A 20,209-nucleotide genomic window follows, 5' to 3' on the forward strand; every position below is an offset into this window, starting at 1 on the left:
TCATTATAAGTTTTGTCATAGCTTTTAATACGGACCTTTTCATCAGTCATATGTAAATATATGATATGTGTAAGGATGTTATATGTTGTATATTAGCTTGACTATTAATAAACCTAGTGTACAATATAATGTGTTAGGTCAGTCGCCACTGTATAGTATATTACATCTGTGACTAGTAGCTGTATTAATCATCTCATGTATTCCGAATGAATTGAAATTCACTAACCTTAGATTTAGTGTACACATAACGTAATATTATCACTAAGATACCGTTAGTCTACCGCGTCCTCTGCATCTACGTTATGTAAATCTTCCTTATATAAGTTAGTTATAATATGTAAAGTATATATACATGCAAACATTACTCACTGAACTTCAATGTATTTAAAATTCATGACCTGCTTCCTTTTAAGTTGTTATGGCATTTCTACATTCATTCCCTTTATTTTCAGCATCAACAATTATAATGTAGTATTGAGATTTCATTTTGACCTGGGACTTTCAGCTGATGTTATTTTAGTATTATTAACATTATCTTTATGTTTGTTCTAATTTTGATATTTATTATAGAATAATAAGAAAACATTACTACGTCGACAAGCATTTTCCCCCTCAACATTTCTTTCTTTTTTTGCTAATGTTTGTTATGTGAATAAATAATTAACGGATCAAATGATCGTACACAATGGAGTAAAAAAGGTGACGCATCTGAGATTTAGATATTGCAAAACTGTAATTCTTTGATCAAAGGATAACGTAATACTTGAACGATAATTGAACTCTTAATTGTTGATAGTCAAACTGCTCATTAATACGGAAAACCTAGGAATGGTAAGAGCTTGACTGAATATTGCGTGTAATACGGTATCCAAAAAAATTACAATAAAATTGTAAACCGTACGGTAAGAGACTCACAAATATTATTTCTTCGGCTCAAAAAACAAACATTTCTGTAAAATACATAAAAAATTTTCACAAAAAAGGTATGAACTACATTTCTATTATCAAAATTTATTATTAATTTAGAATTTTCTTTAAAAAAATACATGGTTAAATATATGTAACAGACAATAGATATACAATAACAGATAATAAACAATGTTTAAGTGTTCCATATAAGCAGAAAAAAAAAATTTGTTAAAAAATTCTTACCGACCCGACTTCATTTATATGTAATACTTATCACGTTCACAGAAATAATATAATTCTTATGATTATTCGTTGTTTAATAAGTGAAATCGGGCCGATAAGAGTTTTGTAACTAATTTTTCTATTTTTTGCTTCTTATATGGAACGCTTAAATATTGTTTATTGTCTATTTTGTATATCTATTGTTTATTACATATGTTTAACAGGTATTTTTTTAAACAAAATTCTAAATTAATAACAGATTTTGATAATAGAAATGTATTGTCTTACCTATTTTGATATCAGCATCATTATGTTACAAACAGTTTTATTTATATTACAGAAATTCTTCTTTTTTGAGCCGAAGAAATGATATTTGTGAGACTCTTACCGTGCAATTTTTTTGGATATCATTGCGTTTTGTTAGATTATTCTTTTTATGAATTATTGATTGTTATATTATGGATGTATTATTAAAATTTATTGCCTTTCTAGAACAAAGAAATATACATTTTTTTAATTTTTAGGCCAATTTTTTTTGTTGATAGTCATATCATTCATTCATTTCTTAATATATTTTTCCTTTTTTAATAAAACTAGTATAATGAACTTCTCGAATCGAAGATCCTTGATGTAATATTGTACTTACTTTGTAAGTGTAACCCTCAATTTGTATCGTATCCGTGGACACACTTTTTATATTACTATTATTATTACATGAACTTTTTTTTATTTCTTCATCAATTAGTAGTTCAAATAGTTCTAATTGTAAAATAATGATTTTAACGTTCTAATTTATTTCTGTTTTATGCAAAAAAATCTTTGTTGCCACATTTGCAACACTTTCCTACTGTTCGGTTTTTTGTTTTTTTGTTTTATTACCAGCTATAATCTCTAGTAAACTTTTATTTATTTATTTTTAATGAAGTGATGGAAATAAAAAAATAGTTTCATCTTCAGTACTTTCATTTACATAAGAGCATTTACTATTAAAACAAGCTGTAGTATATTTTCTTTTCAATTTTATTATTTCATGCACATTACCAAGTTTTTGTAAAAGATCATTCGTAGATTCAAAGGCGCCATTAAGCACTGCTACGTAGCGGCGCGATTCGTAGACCCACCTTTTTGAGGAAAAAGTGACATATTCGAGTCGCGGTTCATCAAAGGGAAAAATAAAAACCTTGTCTAGCAGAATTTCAGGTATTTTTTGAAACTATTCTTTACTGCAAATTAAATTTAACCGAAATATAGTGTTTTCATCCTTATTTTTAATTTTTTTCACATTTTCATTTCACTTTTAGGTTATGTCATGTTTAAAACTGTAAATATATTTTATTGACCTCGCTGAGCCGTCCAGGTCTGCGGACTCTTACCGGCGAAGTTCTTACGAACTTCTTGACTTTTCCTTGTTATGCAATGTTCCCTTGATATTTATAGTTTTGGTTTACTTGGTGTAATACAACTTTGTTGGACATTTTTAATGGTTACGAACGGCCACTCATGCCGTTCATTCAAGCTGTTCGATTGTAGTAGCACAAAGTATATATTTTTTCTATTTTAGTGGATTTTATTACTTTAAATACATTTCTTAAAGTAATCTTATGCTTTAAAATTTCATCTACTGGACTGCACACACTCCTGTAAATGTTTTTGAAACCACATATCTTTATTATGAATGGAATAATAAAAATTTCTATATTCCTTAGAGTTTTTCAAGTTCCTTGCTTTTCAGAAATCTTAAGAAATATCTTGGATATAAAGTCAGGAGGACTGATTATGTCATCGGAACAAAAAATAAGGGTGATAAGGAATATATTGCGCAGTACGGTCAGAAAAATTCAGAATGTAAAATTCCAAGTTCAAGTTTGGAGTTGTTTTATCGGACAAAAGTAGTGCATTTGGATGTTGTATACCGAACATCTTAATCAGGAAATACTTCTGTCAATAGAGTTTGAGGTATTTATCGTTATTGAAGAGGGTCTGTATTGAAACGTTTTTACAGGAGTAGTTATTGTCCTTTCTAGATTTGAGTTTCTAAAACTTCTCTTTAAATTCTTCGATTGAACTTAAACGTTCACTATTTTAAGTTGTTTAAAATTTTTGACTGTAACACTTGGCGATCCAAAATGACTCGAATTGCGTCCGTTTGCAATATTTTGTATTTTTACCGTAGGATCGCTATCAGGTGGTGAGAAAGGATTTTTACTTGAAGAAGGAGAGGGTAATTTTTCTGCTGTATTATAAAAACTGCAATTAATGGCAAAAGTTTGTTAAAAACTTTTTTCAAAATATTTTTGGCATACTCAACCTTCATCTTAAGCCCTTTATTTACACAAAAAAAAAACAACAATAACGCTAAATGATAATAATACTTGTAATGGTTATATTACAAACAAAAATAATAATTTCATAAAGTCTTTCTTTTTCCACTAGATTAAAAGCATAAAAACATATACGAGTATATGTATGCTTTTTTTACACGTGTACTAGTGTACGCACTACAGCAGACATATACTTATTATTTTTTTGTAATCTTTTCGAAACCTTCAACAATTTTATTTTACATATACTCGTAATAAATATATATTCTTTGAAAGATTAGAATAAAAATTGTTATTTTTCATGCGTTTCATCTTTCAAATTAAACTTTTGAATAAAAAAAGAAATAGAGATATTTAATTCATTTAAATCATTCATATAAAAGGAAATAAAAGTAGATATTAATGTGTTTTCAAAACATTCTGTTTATTTGTGCGGAGACAGAAAATAGTACAGTTTTATAAATAAGATATTTTTTTTATAATTATTACTTTTTATTTATCCGTTTGAAAATCCAGGTGTACTTTGTTATAAAGTGCATGTGGGTTATTTAAAGAATAATTTAAAGTAAGTACTGTATAAATATTTTAATATTTTTTGTTTTGCATTATTCATTATTTTATATTATAGAAATAGATTCGTTTACTTTTCTTGTAAATAATTTTAATAACAATAAATAAATAAAACTATTAATTAAATCTGTTAATAATCTTAATGTTAAATGCATATACGTTAAGTATTGGTTGAAGGGGAGGTTGATTTTTCTCAATGGTACTATCACCTGAAATAAAAAGTTTTGAAAACAATGATATACCATACTGTTTAAAGAGTTAATTACCACTATTAATTAAACGGTGGCATAATCAAAGGTATCAGGTTCCCAAAAAACAAACGAGTAATACACAAAAACAGGCAACACACAAAAAGGTTGACATCTGAATTTTAGATTACATCATTTTGTTTAAAATTTAATATAATTGCAACTTCACATACCAGTGTTTGGGGAAAGATTTTTTTTACTGCACGGAATGTTTAATATGACCATCGTTATGCCTAACAACCTTTTCAAGACGAGTTTTCCCGTTTCTGATGGCTCTGCGAAACAAGTCATCTTTAATCTCTTCACACAACTGAACTATCGGCGCCCGCATTTTCAAAAGATTTATAAATCTTAATAGGAAAAGTTTCTCTTTTAAATGTTCCCATAAAAAAAGCAGAAATATTTAAACATTCTGGCTCAAAGGGGAACCAAAAGAAACCTCCATTGTGGCGGCTTGGATAGCGATTTATAATCGAATTCGATTACCAAAAATTGAATTTAAAACACGCATCGCAACATTAGCGGTGTGAGGGGTTGCACCATCTCACATAAATCATTAAATATCTACTGGCAACTTAATTTCTAGCAGTTTCGATAGAAAATAATTTCTTAAATACAAATAACGTTGAGAATTAAATGTATCGTCGAAAACAAGAGCCCTACCGATCCGTGACTGGATGAAAATGCCCAAACGGTTGCTCTAGGCCCACGTTGTTGTTTTTCCTGCACGATTTTTGGTACTGCTATCGCCAAAAAAAAACGGACATTTTGTTTGTTAACAGCCCATCGATATGAAAATGGGCATCGTGAAGTGTTGAACAGAATCTTTTCCTTTCCGAACACTGTGCAAATTCTCAATCTTTTTTGCTTGTTAGGTTTATATCTTATGCAGGACTAAAACCAGTGCCTTAGACCATTCGGTCACGCTACCCTTGTTATGCAGGACTGTCAATTTGTATGGAAACATCTTGAGATCACTGTAACATTCTTTGTATTGTACGACGAGATATTCTCATATCTCGTGAAGTTCGCCATGTAGACTTTTCCAGACTATGTTGTATGGCAATTTGAAGTGCTTCGATATTTTCCTGAGAAGAAACGGTTTCTGCTTTAGATTGATTCTCTTCTTTTATGCTTCTTCCTCCTCAAATTTATGATATAAACGGAGAATGGTGTTTCTTGCTGGAATCTATCAATTGTTAAAATGAGCTCGAAATTGTCGTTGAGTCACTTTTTGTTTCAGCATAAAGAAACACTACTTTAGCGCGCTCTGAATTAGACAAATATCCGTGATCGCGTAGCTGAACAATAACAGATGTGTTGCGGAATCAGAAGCGAATTTAAAGACTAGGCGTCATCTACCGGTGTTTCCAAGAAATAGGATTACGAAATTATAATATGAGACACAAGGTAAAAAAGGTGCGAAGCATAAGAAACCTTTTAAGATGTTACAGCTATTCTCAAGAATAATTTGCGTTCCATTTCAACTTCACTATAAATATTGAGTAAACGAGTAGAAAAGATTTCCCGATGGGTTCTTCATTAAGCATACCACTCTAGCAAATACTACAAGATGCAATTTACCTTCAGTCTTACAACGAACTGCTAAATTTTAGTTGGCTACCTCACGAATTTAATTTAATTTATATATTTAATAAACCTGCCTTACAATTTGTGTAATATATTAATGATGCAATCAGCAAATGAACATAAGTCACAAAATCTTTTCTTTTTAATCCTTCGGGACCACCGTTCGGAATTGCTTCAGAGGGTGAAATTAATTTTTTGTAGCGTGTGAAAAATTCCATGGACTGGGATTCGAACCCCAAGACCTCCGGATGGAAGGCCTAGACGCAACCACTGTCGCCATGGAGACAGTTCACTAAATCTTCAAATTTACCAAACTTCGTGAAACAATCAAAACTATAAAAGATAAAACCAAATCAAAATTAGATGTAAAAACAACATTCATTTCTATTAAAACATAAACAAATAAAGTAGTAATAAGGGCAATGGTAGCAAAGAGAGTACAAATCAGCCAAAGTAAAAAAAAAGAAGCGTCACTCTACAAATAAAATAACGTAAAATAAAAGTAAACAATATTAAAATAAATCTTAAAATACCATTAAGTTAATTATAAGAATGGTATGACGATATTACTAAGTACAACATTGAAAAATAAAATAGTTACAGTTTCATTACCTTCATAAAAAGCAATTGTAAATAGTACTATTTATACCTCATTTCTTTACACGAGTTCATATGTTTAAGAAAAATAGTAGCGGATTATGCATAGGAATTACGTAAATAAATATTATGTAATTTTTTTTTATAGTTGATTTTAAAAATCCATGGTATAAATTTTATGAAAATGTAATATTTCTGTTATTTATTGGAAAGTTTGTTTACCAGAATCTCTACTTAATAGCAAATGAAATTATTTATTCTTTTAAGGTTTTTTATTTATTTATTTATTTTTTTATTATCTCCTTTTAATACTTTCAACTTAAATTTTTTGTATAAGATATGATTAAAAAAATATATATTCTATAAAGACTTAGTTGGTAAACATACTTCTTTATAATTTTAATATTTGAAATTGTGTTTTTAATTAAATTTTATGAAAAAAATTTGATAAAGCACAGATCTCTCGAAAAAAAAATACTTCAGCCGATTAAAAATGTTAAAAAGAAATAAATTAATTTTAAAAGATAACTAAAAAAAAGAAAAATAATAAAAATATTTTATTTTTATAAATTTTATTAAACGAATAAAGTACATTTTTACTTTTTAATTATACTTTTTATGTACTTAAAATGTATAGGCGAGTAATTTTCAAACGAAATTTGCTGATTTTAATTTATTTTCAGAGATAAATAAATAAACCTTCTCAATCCGTAATATCAGTCTGTAAAATTTTATTGTATTTTTTTAATTTACGCTAGAATTTACGTTATTAAGGATCATTCTATCTGGCACATGGGAACATGTGATGAGAAAACTGCTAAACATTTTTTAAATTTTTTTTACAATTTATCATTTTCAAAACCTTATATTTTTATTTCAATGCAATTTTGTAATTTCAGATTAGTATTTGAACATAAAGATTCACAAAGTTAATAATGAAAAGTAAAAAAATTCAACCGGTTTAGCTTATCGAATTATTTTTTCATTAAATTCTGTATTAAAAATATGTACTAAATGGATATGATTTTATTTACATAATTCCTTGGAAATTTTAATTATGAAATAAGGTAATTTCATCAGATTAAACTGATTTTCAACGGGTTTTATTTGAATAAAGGGATTCATTTAAAAATTTTATAAAAGAGAATTATAATTTTTATTCAATCAGTATTTATATGATTTGAATTCGGTTTTTTTTTCGATCATTGCGTCAAATTAAATATCGTTAATTAAATTAATCTTTATGTAATTTATAACGTACAATTATATTTAAAATTAATTTTTACTTGCTATAAAAGAATATGATTTATAAATTTTGAGGTTGCGTTTTAGCGATGCATATAGAGTTTTCCTTGTTGAAAATATTTGTGATACATCTATAAGAATATGGCAATATACAAGGATATGCTTTCAACTCTTTACTTTTACGGTAGGTTCATGATGGTGGTGGTGCCATCTGCTGCAAGGAACTCAAACTCTCATTTCATATACTTAAACTGTACTTTGAAAATAATGATTTCTTATTATAACACCATACTTTATATTATTATTACTAGACGGTCAGGGCTCGATTCGCTCGCCTTTTCTGTCTAGTCCCCTGGGCCCCCTGTGTTCGTTATCCTCCTCATGATTGCGAAAATAATGCTGATAAATAACAATTAAAATATAGATTCTTTAAAAATAACTGATAAAGAAACTAAATTACAAAAGAATTGCAGTAACTGTATATTAACTAAAGTACACAGACTTTTGACGAGGTAAAGTTCACGTCACCCAACGAGAGATAGGGCCTCGATCTATGGCTTTAAACCTTTCCTGGGATAGGACGAATATATCCGAAAATATGAAAGTAATCGTTCGGTTGGATCTCGTGTCTATTGCAAACGGACAGACAGAACCCACCACAAACTTTCGTATTTATACATTAGATTAGATTCATTGTGACATATCTTTATGATTATCACGCTTTGATACGTATTAACATATCTTTCTTTAGTATGCAGTGATAAATAATAATTTTTATGTTTTATAATTAGGCTATGTGAAAAAATTTGATTAATAGATTTATTTTTTTATTTTTTAAGTTTAGTTTTAAAATATTAAATTAAAAATTATTCATATGCAAAGCAATATATTTTAATATATCTCCTTAGATATAAAAGGATGTTTAATTGTTTCTATGATACATCCAGTTTAATCTTAAATAATTAAAATGATAAACGAAAAAAAAATTTTAATAAAAATTGTTTACTTGTATATTTGTAATTAAACTGAAGCATAAATAAATAAAAATAACATTAACTTTTTTCAAACAATGAAAATTGATAAATATATACTTATTTTTATTTATTTTATTTATTTTTTATTTTTTAACGATTTTTTAAATAAACTTTCAAAAAAGTTTGGTCAATGTTGGTTGTCGGCTACATGCAAACTGCTAAAGCGTAGTGTAGTTTCAACTGTAAAACTCTCAGCCCGAGCCGGTTCATACAACTTCATTTTAAAACGGCGTCGGTGGAGGCTTGATATAACTTTTTAATTAACGTTGTTCGCGGTAGGAAATCTCCTTTGTTTTACATATTTCGCTGCATGAAGCAAACCGTAATTGCATCGGTCCTATAAAACCACCCTAGTTATGTATACAAGTTATATATGTATATAACATTTTAGAAACGAGTTACAGTTTCACCCGCAGGGGCTAAATACTTATACACACCAACACATAGTAAATATATAATATCGTATGTGAACTCGTATTTAAATATATATTCTCTGATCGGCTATAAATTATATCTTCCTACAAAATAGCTTATCAGATTTACACGTTAGTTGTCTTAAGTGCTTTGTACCGTGTGTATTTCATTTTCCTGAAAGTTATTCCCTTAGGCTAACAAATAATATTATTAGTAGTACATTATAGCTGAAGTATGTCATATTGTTTAGGCTACGTGTATTCATCTTATTGTTATTATATAGCTTCTCTTCGTGATAAATGAGATTGTTAATTAAGTTTATATAGTTAATTATCATGCACATGACTTCGTTTATGTTTTAATAACAACTTATTCGGCTTCATTGGGTACTGTTTTTAAACTACTAGTTTGTAGACTGATATAATTTTCCCGCTGGATATTTTATTCATGAATAAATAAAATAAAAATATAAGTTTTAATCGGGTATACCAACCTTAGAAAAATTTACAAATGATCGAAATGTTAAAAATCATTTTCTTATAATACAAAAATTGTCTCGACGGCTTTAGTTTTAAATTGTAAACAGAACTTTTTCTGTCTCTTTTCTATAATAGTCGAGGTTTGTTTCAACTCTGATAAAGTATTAAACAGTAATAAAAATCGTATTCATTTTAATTTTTGACCGAATAAAATATTTATTAGATTAGCGTTTCCTTACTAGAAATAAATAAAAATGGAAAAACAATAAATATGAACTAATATTGTGTCATATTTTAAAAGATTTAATTTTTATTCGTCAGAATCATTTATTGAAACATAATAAATCCTAAGAACCACCATTTCATAATAAAGATTTGGTACATGTAAAATTTAATATAATGTTTGTTTTGTCTGTTGCCATGTAACAAATTGGTTGCAAGTGACCTATTATAAAATGTTAATAAATTCCAAAAATGACATAGCCATCTCCAAGATTAGTAAACATGTTTGGTTTACCATCGAAAGTAAAAAGTGATGCGGTTTTTATAGTTTTAATCAACTAGTTGTACACATCTATATGAAGCTAACCGAAATGTGGGTGGTATTTATCCAACATATCTCAATAAATTTTTTTTTTATTTTATAAAAAAATATTAACCGTAACAAAATAAAAGTGCACGATTTTTGAAAAGTTATATCTTAAACTTTAATTTGTAGAAAATTTAATTATTAAAGCATAAAAATCTTAATTTCAGTGTTATATATCTTCGATTTGTTGAAAAATCGTTAGGCAATACGGAAAATTAGGCATTTGCAGCAGAATTGTTTAAACTTATTTCCCTGATAATGCAGTTTTAAAATTCCACATATTCGTTGAGTGATTATATAAAAAAACTAGATTTTAAGAATACGTAATAACAAAGTTTTATCTGAAAATTTTATTATTTTAAATTAATTTTCTAATAGCCTAATAACAGACTATCAGTTGACATTTTAAAAACCAATATTCGCCATTTTAGCCGTCATAGTAAAATTTGTTTTACTATGAACAGTTATTTTGTACTAAGTACGCGTTTTAATAACATTATGAGATATGATTATAAATTGATAATTTCATTTAACAAGGGGAAGAAAAAGGATTGTAAAAGAAAGAAGACAAAGATAAAAACAATTTTATTAGGAATCTCGATTCTACGTTTAAAAAAGTACTGTCTCGTCAAATAAACCTACATTAAGGAAAATATCTTGAACTTATTTAAATTTAAATAATTTTTCCATTTCACTGATCTCCATGAAGAAAAGCTTTCGCCTCTGCCTTACATGTAGAAGGTTCTGAATTCGAGTTCCGGGGTCAGACTAGAAATTTTTCATAATCAACAAACTTCATCTTTCATGAGTAATTGTGATTGAACCATTAGCCTAGAAGCTAAAATAATTAAACAGCTGTTTTAACATAGAATTTAGAATGACAAAATAACAATTTAAAAAAAAACTTCCACATTATTGAAATTTACCATCGGGAAAATTGAAAAGAAGGACTTAAAACATAGATAATTAAATTTCTTAAATATCATCATTATACGTGTAGTATATATTTCTATAATTGTATTCATATATATATATTTCACAATAATGATTATACCATAACAATGTAGTCGAATTTTGAAATCTCTCTGCCGGAAAGACTTAAAACTTACGATTAACCGGGTTAGCACAATATCAAAACACTGGCAATTTTGTTTTGGGGCTTTCTGGTTTTAATCCGACTAAGATAGGTTAAAATTTATAGTTTGATGGATGAATCCTCAAGCCATTATCTCGATTGGATGAGTCCTGAATTGGTTACCTCTTCACCATTGATAGAAAAGAGGTGGGTGTAGACATTGCATTAGCAATATCATTCCATCATGCGCGGTTGATACTAAATTGAGGAAGGGCTTTTAACATAATCTAGGTTAGACAGAAATTAAAATAAACTAACTTAGCGTTATTCCACATTTTTTTATGAGATATAGCTTTCTACAATTGTTTTATTTTGGTTCTACTAGACATTTAGGTAGATTTTCGCTTCTGTATTCTGCGTCTTCAAGTTATCTGTTACTTCAAAATAATATCTCTCCCTGTTATTTGCTGTTTAAAATTAACAAAAAATGATGCTTTATCAATTTAATATGTATAAGAACGCTTACTGTTAAAGTTCAGATTCAAATGTTAATTGTGTGTATTTTAGTTAGTTACGTTTGGTTGATTAATTCATTAATTTTATTAAACAAATATGAAATAGCTACTAGCTATTTGCTACAGCAAATAACTATTAATTAAGCTGTTAGCTAATAGCTTAGCTAATATTAACTTAATACTAAACTAATGCGAAACTGGTGGCTAATATTTAAACCACAAGTTAGAAATTTAACTTAGACTCTCTTTAAACGGTTAACTTGTCATCGCAAATCACCTGATTTCGAAATCGAGAGTTCTAAGGTTATAAGCTCGCTGAGAACCAATCTACGAATTGATGACAACAGAGAGAGAGAGAGATGAACTTCTGATAATTCCATAAAATATTTCTTCCACGTAACTTGTTTTTTTCTCTAAGTGGGGAATTCAAGCCGCAGCACTCCATCAAAAGCTATCACCCACAACAGTGGGCCAAAAACAGATCCTGTGGTACTCCACCATTTAATTTAAAATCAAACCTTTGTTCCTGCGCATCTACAAAACACTATCTCTCCGATAAATATTCCCATATTTGTCTACGCAAGTAAGGACTTACATCCTTCTTCTCCAATGCCCTTATTATAACTTGCCATCTAATAGACCCAAAATCGTTTTTAACATCTGGTGAAACAAACTGTGGGATATCTCTATTTCTCCACGTACCTGATCTGACGTCTGCCGCCCAGTCTGTAACTCTCTTAATTGCTTGAACAGTGGACCGATTTTTCCAGAACCCGTATTGGCTTGGACTTATTCCAACTCCTTCTTCTATTTCCTTGATAATTCGACCAGCCAGCATCTTTTCAACTACCTTACCCATAGTGTTAATTAGACTTAATGGTCTGTAGTCTACTACACCTGTTTCCATAGTTTTCTTGTGCAGGAATACTACTCTGGCATCCTTCCAGAACTTGGGAAAACTCTTATTTTCTACTCCGAATCTGGCCACTTCTAACATCTCCCATGGCACTTTACTAACTAGCCCTTTCAATAATGCTGCAGGAATCCTATCTATTCCAGGGATCTTTGTATACGTGCTGCCTGTAGCAACAGACTTGCTATTAAAGTCTCCGAGCATTATCAATCTTTTATCGCTTCTTGTTGCCACTCTATGAATTGAATCAATAAAACTGTCAAACTCTCGGTGATCATAGTTAAGTGATGCATATGCCCCTATAATCATCGCAGTATCAGTCTCTATAGCCACAAAACCCTTTCCTCTACTCACTAGTCGCTAAGACTTTAACTAGTCGCCATATAACTTTAATGTAAATTTTTTTAAACGAAAGGATTACATTATATGCATAGAAGACCTGAAGACATTTCTTATGGTTCTAATTTCACAGTATTGAATAGGTATTGCATAATTATAGATACGTTAAAACTATAATTAGTTACTTTAGCGTGAAATGAAAAAATTCATTCGAAAACATAATATAAAACAGCAAATATTCCCACATCCCAAAGAGCCTTAGCTTACGCCCAAGAAAGTGTAAGCTAAGGCTCTTGACAAACCGAGATAATTTGTTAATAATCTCGTTTTGTCATCTATTAGCAATAATTTTCTTATTTCAATCAACTCAAAATTTCCACCTTGAAATTTGTTATGATTTTATTTTTATCTTAGTGGGCAAGGGATTTTGTTGGCTCACCAGTATTAAGTCTCTGTTGAGAAGTGAACGTGAAAGGTTGTGTTAAATAGTGCTCCTGCGTTAGTGTGTGTTACTAGTGCTTGTGAGTTGGTGTTCTGCTTTGTTTCCGGCTACCTGTGTCCATGACCATGTGACGTCGGCAACATCGCCTTTAGGACGCCTACCCAGGCCTTCAGCCACACACCAAAACTATTGTCAATGACCGTATAAACCTTTGTTTAAAATCTTTATAATTTTATTTATTTCTATAAGTTAATATATTAGTGAATAGTATGGAACTTTCACAAGTAATTTTATTCCTAATTCTTAAATTAGTTTATAAATATTAATATTATATTTATAAAATATAATAACTCTGTTATTATATTTTGTTAAATTGATATTACTTAATTTAACTTAGTTAATTAAGCCATTAAATTGGACTTTATGTAAATTAAATATAATATAATAAATAATTTTATTATATTATATTAAATTACTTCTAGTTTTAACCTTTTTAGTTTTACATTTAATTTAAAATTTTCTACGACAGACTTTTCATCGAAGTCAAAAATAGTTAAATAACTTAATATTAATTTATATTTTACCAGAACTCATCGGACGATTTTTTCTTAATGGAAAGCTTTCTAATCCGAACCCGTCTTTCTCCCCCTCGTTCACCCACCCCGGAGTTTTCTGATGGTGGAGAGGATAACGGTGTGGGAGCAAGAAAACGTCTAAAGCGTAAGTCGGTAACCACAGGTGATCAACCCTCCGAGAAGCCGAACACTACGAGGGGCAACTCTGAAACGGCAGCCACCATGGAGGTTAGCGATGGAAATTCCTCGCAACTTCCGGTCACTAGGCGAGAGAAAATCCCACCTACCATGTTGGACTGCCCCAAGGAGTGGCCAACGCTGGCGAGAGCAATCTCCGTCATTATAAGAGGACGTCTGGTAGCCAAAAGTACCTGGCTCTCTGTAAGGCTGCAGCTACGCATCGAAGGCGATTTCAGGGAAGTACAGAGTTTTCTGCATTCCAAGGGAGTCACCTTTCACTCCTTTCAGGTCCCAAAAGATAGGGAGCTCGAAGTGGTTATCCGGGGCATCCCTTATGGAGCCAACCCGGAAGAGGTAAATGAGGAGCTGACCTCATTCGGTTACGAAGCAGTTTCAGTTAAAAAACTCACGAAGAGGGATGGAAGGGAGACCCCCACATGCCTCGTCGCCTTAAAACGAACGCCAGCCACCAGGGGCATTTATGACCTGGAAAACTTATTCTATTATAGAATTAAGGTGACCGCATTTGTGTCTAGAGGGGGTCCGCCCCAATGTCACAGATGCCAAAAGTTCGGCCACTCGTTGAACTATTGCCGCAGGGCACAGCTCTGTGTGAAATGTGGTGGAGACCACGACACGGCGACGTGTCTGAAGCCGCGCGAAGAGACTGCCTCGTGTGTAAACTCTAAGGGGCCGACCCGGCCAATTTCAGGGGCTGTCCTTATTATAATGAGCAGCTGAACAAGCAAAAGGACATCCAGAAAACATCCGCTGTTACTGACGGACGTAGCTGGACACGAGTTGCCGGAGGGGGAAAACCGAGCCCCCAGCCTCAGGTAGTTTTACCGGCGGCAACGGTGACGGTCATGGTATAATGTTCATTTTGTTAATGTTTTATCAAACCTGCAATTGTGTTCATTTAAACTATATACATACTCAAATCTAGCAATAGCGAAGCATTGCCGGATCTGCTAGTGTTGAATAAAACATAATAGTAATAAAAAAAAAATAATATATCTTTGCTTTGCCAGTTTTATTTATTCTTTTAAATTGATTTTTTGGAATTATTATCATTAAATAATTTTTTGCAATTTATATAGTAGTCTTCTGTTTGCTTCAATTGAAAGCCTGGAAGCTTAATGAAAAATGTTTATTATGTTAAAATTGAGATCATTTTTACTGTTGATAGAAATTTTGTGTCTATTGAAAATATTCTTTACCACTGAGAAATAAAAAAAAATAGGGATATGGCAGAAAATATGTAATCCTGAATGTAATGATTTGTCTGAATGTCATGTATGAGCATGATTGAACAATTTTGCCACTTTATTGCGAAAAATAACGTAGAAAGTTACATAGAAACTATACACACATATTTCTACAAATACTTTCATATATTTGTGTGTTTGTGTACTGATTACCTGATTTTTACAATATATCTTTTTTTCTCAGTTCCTATTTTTTAGTTCCTTAATACTTTTTTCGTGAAAATTTTTGTATATTTTATAGACAATATATTTGAGCTGAAAAATGCTAAAAATGTTTTCATAAATTCACCTATTATTACTTTTTCTGTACTTGTTTTCTTAGTTGCACGCACAGTTTATCGAAGTCAGTTTTAACTTCTTTCTATTAAAATTGTAAGTTCTCAATCAGTTACGGTTACGCATAACTTTTTTCATTTTACTGTGTTTAGAATTATTATTTATTATCCTTCATTTTTACTGAATAAATAACTTCATGGCTGTGGTCTGTATATAGAGTTAACAGTATAGTTCTGTTTGGTTATTTTATATATAACATAAAATTTAAGCTATTAAGCCTATTCTTTTTCGTTTTACAAGACTCTGCCGCGTATTTATTTCTTCATTTATTACTTTTAACACCTTTTCATTTATGTTGTATTTCATTCAATATAATTTTCAACATTCTCATGTAACAACAGATTTCAAATGCTTCATTTTTTCTCTTTGTTTTTTCTATTGTTGTTTACCTATCATACAGAAGAATCCTTTTACACAAATACTTTCAATTATTCTTTCTAATTCTGATATCGATATCTGATACTAGTATTACTTCTTTTTACAAGAAAGCTCCTTTTGTTTGAGCAAACTTGCTTTATATATTTAACTTACTTCATCTTTTGTAATTGTACAACTTTGATAACAAAATTCTGGTATTTATGGTATTTATGATACTTTACTTCATCGTTTATTTTAATTATCCTCTTTTCTGTCACAATTCATAAGCTTTGTTTTACTCTTATTTTCAAAGTGAATGAATCTACGTTCAGAATTTAATTTGACTCATGTTTAGTTTCTGCTAAAAGAACTAACTTAGGAATAAATTAGATTTAAATAACTTAATTAACTTAAAATAACTTCGGCGAATTTCAACAGTTTATGCTTTCTTCTTGAGTATATTAACTTTACTTTCATATTTTTCTTTCAATTCCTGCACTATTTTTACTATACAGAGTGTCCCATGAGTTTCCATAGATAGAATACATAAAAATGAAACATGATAATAAAAGAAAAAAATGATGATTAATACGTAAAAAGTAAATAAAAATTGTTTTCATAAAAACATGTTTAGTTTTTCAATGTATGGAACTTATAGGACTTCTACTTATGTAAATAATAAAAAGCAAGTGCAAAAAATCCCTTTCGGCACGTCGGAAAACGGAGGTAGATTTCATCGGTGCTAAATAGGGGATGAAAAAGATTTCGAACTTAAAGTAAAGAAAAACTTCAAATTTACTCAATACGACAATGATTGTATGTGAAAAAAGTTTCACATATTTAGCATACAACAAGCCCCCATCTTCTTACAATTCCAGCAGCATTTTGGTCATCCCTTGCCGTAAGGGTTGGTCAAATCAAAAATTGCATCGGACAAAAGTTTTACATAATGTTTAAAGGACTAACAACCATTTTAAACCGATTCGATACTGTGCTTATTAATAGAGGTATCATTTTTTTTTTGCCTTCGAAACCCCATTTTTACAACTCCCTGGTCCAATGGCTGGTGATATAAAAAGAATTTACTTAGATATGTTATAGGCCCTTATCCGAAATATAAGAGGAACTTTAAAAGAATTTCACTTAATAAGAAAGTTATAGCAATATTTTGTTTTTTCGAAAAAGCCCCTCCCCATTTTCACCCCAGTGGTCTGATTTTGCCCATTAACGAACTCAACTGATATTTTAGTTCGTTATATTTTATGTATCAATTAGAAAGTGATTGGCGCAAAATTACAGCAGTTATCTTGTCCACAAGAAATTGAAATATATATATTCATATATATGTATGTATAAATCTTTGAACTGACGGTGGTTTTGTGGTCTGGGGGATGTGAAACGAGAAGATATGTTGAAGTTTTCCGGAAGTCGAAAAAATATTTTAAGAACCAGCAATTTTAAAGAATCCGATTTTTTAATGAATTTAAGGAAACATTTTTCAAATTTCAATCACTATTCCTTGATGCTAATAAAGTATTAAAAACAAGTAGAAATGTCAAACATTACCTTTCTAGTTCGATGACAAAATTGCCAACCTTAAAATTAAAATAAAGGCCTGTAAATTATAATTTAATTCTTATTTAGAAACAATCATCTTGAAAATTAAAAAGTAATATTTAAATATTAAATAAAGAAAATGTATTGAACAAATGAAAGAAAATCCAGACTTACAGGACTACACTTCCGGTCTAGTCTTAAAGGATACAGGTGTGGCGAAAGACTAGCAACAGCCAACTAAAACTTGTACAGTGGATTCAAAATAGTCATAAAAAATTTTTCTATTACTTTGTGGTTTACAAGGACTCTTGGTGATTAACGAATATGTCTTATGCCTATGCTACAGTTAACTGTACGCTTATGCTTACAGTTCCTGATAAAATATATTCTGATATAGCACACCAGCAGTATTTCAGCAATTCTATTCGTCAAGGCATACAGAAAAAAAGTTTTTATTTCGGGTCATTTGCTTCCAAATATATGTTGTTTCCAGTTCACATCTCTGACATTATACTTTTTATTTGAAATATAAAACTCGTCTATTTCGACGTTGTATTCGAATCTCCGATAACAATTAGATTCTAAATTAACGAAACAATACAAACTTACGAACCTTAAAACTTTGACGATTATACGTAGTTAGTTAAAGAAAAATGTCGCAGTGTCGAATTCTTCACACAAAGCATGCCCTAAAAGAATTTAGTGTATTTAACGCCATTTTGGATTTATGAAATCTTTCCTGACTCTAATTTTGGTCTATACGTACGTAAGCTACAACGCCATTATCACTTGACGGCTGTAATGATAGAACCGTATATTGACCAATGTTACACACATTTTTTTTTTTTTTTTGTCTTCAGTCATTTGACTTGTTTTGATGCAGCTCTCCAAGATTCCCTATCTAGTGCTAGTCGTTTCATTTCAGTATACCCTCTACGTCCTACATCCCTAACAATTTGTTTTACATATTCCAAACGTGGCCTGCCTACACAATTTTTCCCTTCTACCTGTCCTTCCAATATTAAAGCGACTATTCCAGGATGCCTTAGTATGTGGCCAATAAGTCTGTCTCTTCTTTTAACTATATTTTCCAAATGCTTCTTTCTTCATCTATTTGCCGCAATAACTCTTCATTTGTCACTTTATCCACCCATCTGATTTTTAACATTCTCCTATAGCACCACATTTCAAAAGCTTCTAACCTTTTCTTCTCAGATACTCCGATTGTCCAAGTTTCACTTCCATATAAAGCGACACTCCAAACATATACTTTCAAAAATCTTTTCCTGACATTTAAATTAATTTTTGATGTAAACAAATTATATTTCCTACTGAAGGCTCGTTTACCTTGTTCTATTCGGCATTTTATATCGCTCCTGCTTCGTCCATCTTTAGTAATTCTACTTCCCAAATAACAAAATTCTGTTACACACGTATCCTAAGTAAAAACCCCATCGTATTTTAGAAGCCGCACTTCACTCTCCTTACCTGGGATGAAAACCATATCAAATCGAACTATGGCAGATCAATGAGACATCGAGTACAGAATAGTCTCTAGACAATTAACCCAACACAGATGAGTTAAGACCTATAATACGTTTATCTATGAATTTATTTTCTTACAAACAAAAAAAGTTTTTCTTTATAAAAAATATTAATTGATAAAGTTGCATCAATATGTTTTCAAATAACAATTAAACAGGGTAAGTTAGAAAATTTAAAAGTAGTTATTAAATAACAAAACCCACCGGGTTGGTCTAGTGGTGAACGCGTCTTTCCAAATCAGCTGATTTTGAAGTTGAAACTTCCAGCGTTCATGCCCTAGTAAAGTCAGTTATTTTTACACGGATTTGAATACTAGATCGTGGAATCTGGTGTTCTTTGGTAGTTGGGTTTCAATTAACCACACATCTCAGGAACAGTCGAACTGAGTCTGTACAAGACTACACTTCATTTACACTCATTCAATATCATCCTCTGAAGTATTATCTGAACGGTAATTACCGGAGGCTAAACAGGAAAAAGAAAGTTAGTAATTAAAAAAAGAAAATATTCGATTTAAAACGAACTAAAAGATTAAAAACAAAAAAAAATTGTGACTTATGTTCTATTTAAGATAATAAATTTTGTTATTAATGTAGTAGGCTATCTACCGCTTTAGTTAGTTAGTTAGCTCTTAGATGTCGCCACTGAAACGCTATATTGAAATAAGAAAATAAATGAATAAAATTTAACCAAACCTAACCTTCGCTCTCTAGTCAGCGAAGGTTAAGTTTGGTTAGATTATATTTATAATTTTATTTTCTTATTTCAATATAGCGTTTCAGTGGCGCTATCTAAGAACTAACTATCTACAGAGGTAGATCGTCTACTACAATAATACCTAAATGTTTATTGTTGTTCAAAGAAACATCAGTAATTCGGTTAATATATA

Source organism: Lycorma delicatula, chromosome 5 (assembly GCF_047948215.1).
Source record: "Lycorma delicatula isolate Av1 chromosome 5, ASM4794821v1, whole genome shotgun sequence".
NCBI classification, from domain to species: domain Eukaryota; kingdom Metazoa; phylum Arthropoda; class Insecta; order Hemiptera; family Fulgoridae; genus Lycorma; species Lycorma delicatula.